The 6489-nt window shown below is 40.7% G+C and overlaps 1 pseudogene; it reads right to left on the bottom strand.

The window, feature by feature from the left end:
• Nucleotides 1-5980: 5980 nt before the first annotated feature.
• LOC136283739 (uncharacterized) overlaps nucleotides 5981-6489 on the bottom strand; it is a 1375-nt pseudogene continuing 866 nt past the window's right edge.

Genomic DNA, 6489 nt, shown 5'->3' with positions numbered 1-6489 from the left:
TGTAGTTATATTGCCGATTTCCTTCTCAGACGCTGGTTGGTCTTCTCAGACGATGGTTGGTCTTTCATCTTTGCAAGAATTTGAAAGAGTTAGGCAAATTGATTGATGGTGACGTTGTCCACAATGGCGGCAGACTTTCGGATTCTAGTGAACGCTGTCCACATGGCCTGGTCTCAAACAGTTTAAACATCGACGTTCTTTGATTAAGATTCCTTCCGCTGATTTCGATCTTTGACTCTTTCACAAGAAGCGGGAAAATGATACTCCTTACAGTAAGCAAACTTGATAGGTTTCCCACCAAATCTGTTTGCGACTAGCGAGCTTGCTGTCGGAATCGGCAGTTTTTCAAAGGGCAGTTTTCCAATTGACGGTTTTCGCAGGCTTTCATTCTTTTCCACCTGCTCACTCGTTTCATGAGCCTCGACTTCTTTCTTTATCATATGAAGCAAATCTTCAATTTTCCAAATATCATCAGTCGAGTTGCGAACGACTTGCAGTTGATTCTCATTGGGCAGCTTGGACATGACTATTGGGATCAACAAACTTCCATATTGCTCTGTTGATATTCCAAGCGAAGCCAAACCACATACGTGAACACTAATCTGATCGTAAGTATATGTGAGTGGAGCTGGTCTCATTGTGGCTCGGCTGTAGTTTCATGAGTTCGTCCATGTGTGCTGAAATAATTTGTTGTGATTTACCAAACCTTTCCTGGAGAATTTCAACAGCCGAATCGTAGTTTGCTTCAGTGAGAGTGGGACCTTGAGCAACTCAAATTCAAATAATTAAACTTGTTGACTTTCGACATACTCAGGTTTTTGTGCACGGCTGACTCGAACGAGTCCCAGAAACTCATCCAGTAGGTCAAATCCCTGCAAAATTTTGGCAAAGTGAGCTTTGGAAGTTTGGCTTTCACTTGAGTCGCTGACGACAGGCTGAACGGATTGTAGTTAGGCATTTCTTGATTAGACATTTGATGTGGTGGCGCTAAAACCAGAGTCATTGGCCCATTTATCTTTTCGTTGTGTTTCTGAAGAGCATCTCGTATTTTCTTTTGACATTCCACAACCCTCGCCGAAACCTTGTCGGATTCTTCAGTTTCATGTTCGATGTTTTGAAAGTGGCAGAGTGACAGTAAATTCTGGTCTATCTCCAGTTTCTTCAATTTTCCATCTAGTAAGTGTTTTTTATCACGTCCAGTTGTTGAAACTGATCAATTGTCAATGTACCTTCTCCATCGCTTAGTACTTCAATCGATAGTTGGACTTTCTTCGTTATTACGCCTTGATGAGCGGCTCTAATCGATTTTCCTTCGCGTCTTTCTCGGTCATCGTTCTCGTGTAGTCGCTATCCATCTTCACTGCCCTACGTTGGGCGCCATGTAATGATCACTCGATCTTTGCTTTGGAATATCAACTTTAATCGGTGAAACTCAACTCATATTTACTCGAGACCTCGTGTTACATTTTATTGAACTCGTGTTGAGCATGATCAAACTTGTGTTACGCACAGGAGTGAGGTTTCAACGAGTTCTAACTGAACTGCACATATCATCAATGTATACCCAAAGACTGTCATATTTTATAGCCACAGTAAATAAATTTGCCCTAACACACCAAAGCCAGAGGTAAAAATAGTTGATCAACAACACTGCTAGACAGTTCAACAGATAACAGCAGTCACTCCTTCAACTACAATAATCTCAGCAAAATCTAGGTGCGATTCAATATGTGAATTTTCAAATTAAACACATGTGCCATTGCTTGTATGATGATACCATCAGCCCAAGTTCTTGGACTTGACGTATTGTTTAAATGTTAAATCCATGATCGTTCAAGATTACTATCAATAAATCTTTCTGGGTTGTCTCTCAAGAACTGTATCCCAGCGGCACGAATAATACCGTGACTGTTTGGATTCCCATATAACTGATGTGAGACTGCTCTAAAAAAAAATAATCTCCAGCACCACCAACATCCTGATGTTTCAATCCAAACTGATGTAGTCTTGCCTCCAAAATGCTTAACGGAGAAGCTCTACATACATTTGTTTTCTTAAAAGTAAAAGGACTAGGATTCAATTCCACATGACCATATATCAAAAGCTTTCTTTTTGACACGCCATACTGATCCTGATCAAAATCATTGCTAGCATTATAGCATGCATGAATAAAGGGAGATCGAAACCTCAAATATTGAGTGAAAAAACAATCTTTTCGGTGAACATAATTCTAATAACACAGTGAATAATTCTGTAATAAATGATGCATCTTGGATGAAACACAAGTTGATTTCAAATTAGTTTTCTTTAATTTTTGTCTATTAAGCCTCTTTCTCATTTTTCGGATGAGTATCTTCACAGGTACCACGGAGGGTTCCCTGTCCCTTTTGGTATGTTTGTCTCTTAATCGTTTCGTAAGTTCTCTTGCAGTACATCGGAAGATACCCTTTGAAGTTTCATTAAACTTAGCATCATAGGAATCACAAGAACATACACCACATCTTTTCATGATAAGCTTACTTCCATCTACACTTTGATTCAACACACCTTTCACAGTCTCTCAGTCAATAAAAGGTGAAGTCATTTGACAAGCACGTGCTTTCTATAAAATGGCGGCTTCCTGGCTACATGTATCAATAACCAGATCGATTACCACATTTTTGGAATCCAATACAATTGAACGAACACCAACTGGCTTAAAATTATGTGTTCCTTCTTCGTTTGATATATCATCTTCATTCATAACGTAAACGGCCTCACAAACCATCAAACGTATCCTGTCAATGACAAGCTCAATAATCGTCTGAAGAAGCTTAATGATCCTCAAAAGAGGCTTATCTTTTCCCTCTTTTTAAGGGCTCAGTTATCCTCATCAGGGGATCAAACATTCCCTTAGTAAAGGGCTTTTCATTCTATAAATGGAGATCAGTACTGTTTGATGGAGAAAGAAATGTTGTCGCTTCATGTCTCGGTTGTTAACCACGGTGGACCGTAATCGCGATACGGGATTGCCTTAAGTACTCTCGAAAACATCAATGTAAAACTTCAAAATAAAAGTGAACACCTTTCATTATACCAATTAACCTGAGGGGTGTGAGAAGTGGTAAGAGCTTGATTCAAAACACTCACCTTTACTAAAATGATATCCCTCAGATGAAACGCTTCGTAATTCAGTATTGATACCACGAGGAATTAAACGTTCTGAAACGTTCTCCAGAGGAATCAAATCGATTGAAAATCGATAGAGATTTTCTACAATCCCATCGGTCGACTTAGAAGAAGAAATAATCGATGAAGATTTTACGCAATCCTATTGGCCGGCTCTGCAATTTGTTCGTACGATGAAATACAAACCAAACCGGACTTTTACCGTGGGACTGCCATAGACATCCTACGGAATTAAGGCACAACCCAGAAATATGCTCCCTAAAGCTCTGGCTCAAGTATGATGCATATTAGACAAAACCCCGTATGAGTTACAAAGCCTAAAAAAAAAGGTGAGGAGGGCGCAATTTTAGGAACCTGGTTATGGTTAGATGAGACAAATCATGACATGGTAAAGGTTAGATTGATTTCTGCAGGTCTGGTTTAGCGTTCTTGATTCATAGCTTGTTCTTCTAAAATCACTAAACAATGAATGTAATGACTCCTTTAATCAAAAGTCATGCATTCTCACCAAGGAAGCTAATCACTGATCCAGCGGTCTTGAAAATGAAGTTGACTATTGAAACGATGAGACCTGGGAAAATTCCCACAATCTTACTTCCAAGCGTCTTGAAACCATTTCAAACTCCTTTAGCAACAGACGTCAGATCGTCAATGCGCTCACAGTCATTCCAACAGCTGAAACTGTGAAGCCATACTTCTTGAGAATGTTTCTCACTCTCTCTCCCAGTGAAGTGCCTTCTTCAAGTTCTCTCTCATTCTGAAGAGCATCAATCTGCTCGTGATTTTCTATTATTCTTTCTCATGCTCTTTCTCCTATAGCTGGTTGTTCATTCTCATCATCAGCAATATTCTCATCTTCATGAATAGAATTCTGCAGCTCTTCAATTTTGTTATCCTTCTGAACAATCAAAACCTCTCCCTTTGGGCCAAGTGAGGTTTCTATTTGTTTTAGGAGTGATGGATTCAACTTCTATTATTTGTACCCTTTTATGCCTTTCTCCCCTCCCCAGGCTTGGGGCTTATAAGTTAATTAGTGGGCTGCATACCCAAGCTCGTTTACTGGACGCTAGAATAAAGACTGACAATCAAGGATGGAGTAAAATGGCTGAGGGCAAAGGCCCAAAGCCGATTTAATCATTAAAACTTCCTTGAATTATTTACAAAAACAATTGGCTCTAAAAATTGTGTTGAGCCCAGTAAAGGTGAGGGCATAAAAACGCCAAAGCAGAATGATTAACATCAAGCTGCCGCCCCACCCAAGGGAAATGCAGTCCACAAAGTATCACATTAAGTTTAAGGGAAAGCTTTGTCAAGATAACAAAATAAAAAGCTCTGACCGAAAGCCTAATAGCCAATTAATACATGGTAGGGAGAACAGCTGCCCTTGCCAATCTGAACCCCCAACCTTGACTAAAATAAAAATGATTACAATATAAAACATGACTGTTAGTCATGCCACTCAGTTGCGAAATCCACAACACAAAGAAGGATTCCCCCAATAGAAGAATACAAGAATGCTCCGACTGAAACCTTAAAAGCCGACTAATACAGGGAAGGGTGAACAGCTGCCCTTGCCAATCTGTTCCCCAAACCCTGTCTAATTTATCACAATAGATAGTAAGGTTTAACCTGAGCTGCTGCCCTTGCCAATCAGTTCAGAAATACCTAAAATAAAAGGGGGGATTCCCCAATATTTGATATGAAACACAAATAAAAGGACTTAAAAAGTACAAGATAGCTGCCAACTATCCCCGGGAGCATGAGGAACTGCTGCCCTTGCTAATCAACACCCCTAGCTCCCGGAAAGATTTGTCACCCAAAGAGTGATGAAACTGCTGCCTTTGCTAATCAGTCCCATCACCCTTGAGTGACCTGCACATGACTACCCCCGCAAGCCATGTGCATGTAAATAGTAAGCTAACTTACAAGTGAAGGTATCCTAATATACTTAAGAAAAGCATTAGACTTCCACCGACCAAAAGCTCTGATTTGAGCATCAGACATACCCCGTTCAGCAGCAAATGATGCAGCGCCAATGCAAAAACTATGGCCTTTGTAACGCGTCGAATCGAGCCCACAAGCCTTCAATGAAAGAGAAAGGAGTTCTGCAAAATTGGTACGTGAAACTGGGCTATAATCAGAATTAAGAAAAAGTGGGCCAGGCCCGTTTCCTCGTAACGACAGATACTCCAGCAGCAAATGTACTGGACAGCAAGAATTATGGCGGTGTAAAATCACAGAAAATGGACGCTGATTGTAATTATGCTTAAAATTGCCAAACGTGAGTTTAAGAGCCACAACCTGCCTGGAGGGATCTAATAACTTAGATAGCTGATGAACCTGCAAGGGGACATGAGCATCTTTCGATGAATTGTAGGTGATCTCCCCAATTCTCAAGAAGGCAAAAAATGCTATAGAGCACATGGCCCTGAATTGAAGACTTTGGTAATAATTTATAGTAAGCTGGGCCGATGACTCAATAATTCTGTTAAGCACTGGAAGGGTGATAGGTAGACGGCTATCAAGGCGTGAGCCTATCTTGCCATAACCTTTTAAAATCTGGATAATAAAGAAGGCTTTGGTGGGATCAGCGAGGCCTAAAAATCTATGAGAATAGCCCAATGCAGAAACATATGAACTCACAGTAGATGGAGCATATTTTTTGTCGTACATAAAAGTAATAAACAGAGCCAACGAAAAGGTTTGCTTACAGAATGGAAAATCGTAGTGAGAAATTGGTAAACTAATCTCCAAGCCTGCTGATAAGTTGGAATAGACGAAGGTTGAAGGCTCGACTTAGCAAGCATAGCTACTATAGCACCCAATTGTGAGGCTGCAGATACTGGGGAATCTCTGTGGGCAAGGAGTCCATGTGAGGAGGTGCCAAGCGCCTGAAAGTCCGGACCTGCAAGCGAGACAGAGCATCAGCCATTTCGTTGCGAACTCCTGGTATGTGTTTAGCCTTGAATAGAATGTTGTAATGTAAACAAATCGAAACCAGTTTTCGCACAAAAGCCATCAGAGATTTATCCTTACAAGTTTGCCTGTTTATTACATGAACCAGCGCTTCGTTGTTGGTAAAAAACAAAATGCACTGATTGCTCATCGCTGCACCCCAGAGGTAGAGGCTTAGTACAATAGGGTAGAACTCGAGAATGGCAATATTTTGGTACTGCCAACTAGATGGCCATTTCCCGTAGCACCAATGAGACCCGAATAAAGCCCCGAAACCCAAGGCACCTGAAGCATCAGTGAAAAGATTTAGCTTGGATGAACTAAGCCAGGTATCCTCAAGGAAGAAGGACTTGCCATTGAAATTAG

This window comes from Pocillopora verrucosa, chromosome 10 (assembly GCF_036669915.1).
Source record: "Pocillopora verrucosa isolate sample1 chromosome 10, ASM3666991v2, whole genome shotgun sequence".
Lineage (NCBI taxonomy): Eukaryota > Metazoa > Cnidaria > Anthozoa > Scleractinia > Pocilloporidae > Pocillopora > Pocillopora verrucosa.
Note: the sequence above shows the minus strand (reverse complement) of the source record. Positions and strands in the feature narration are given on the sequence as shown.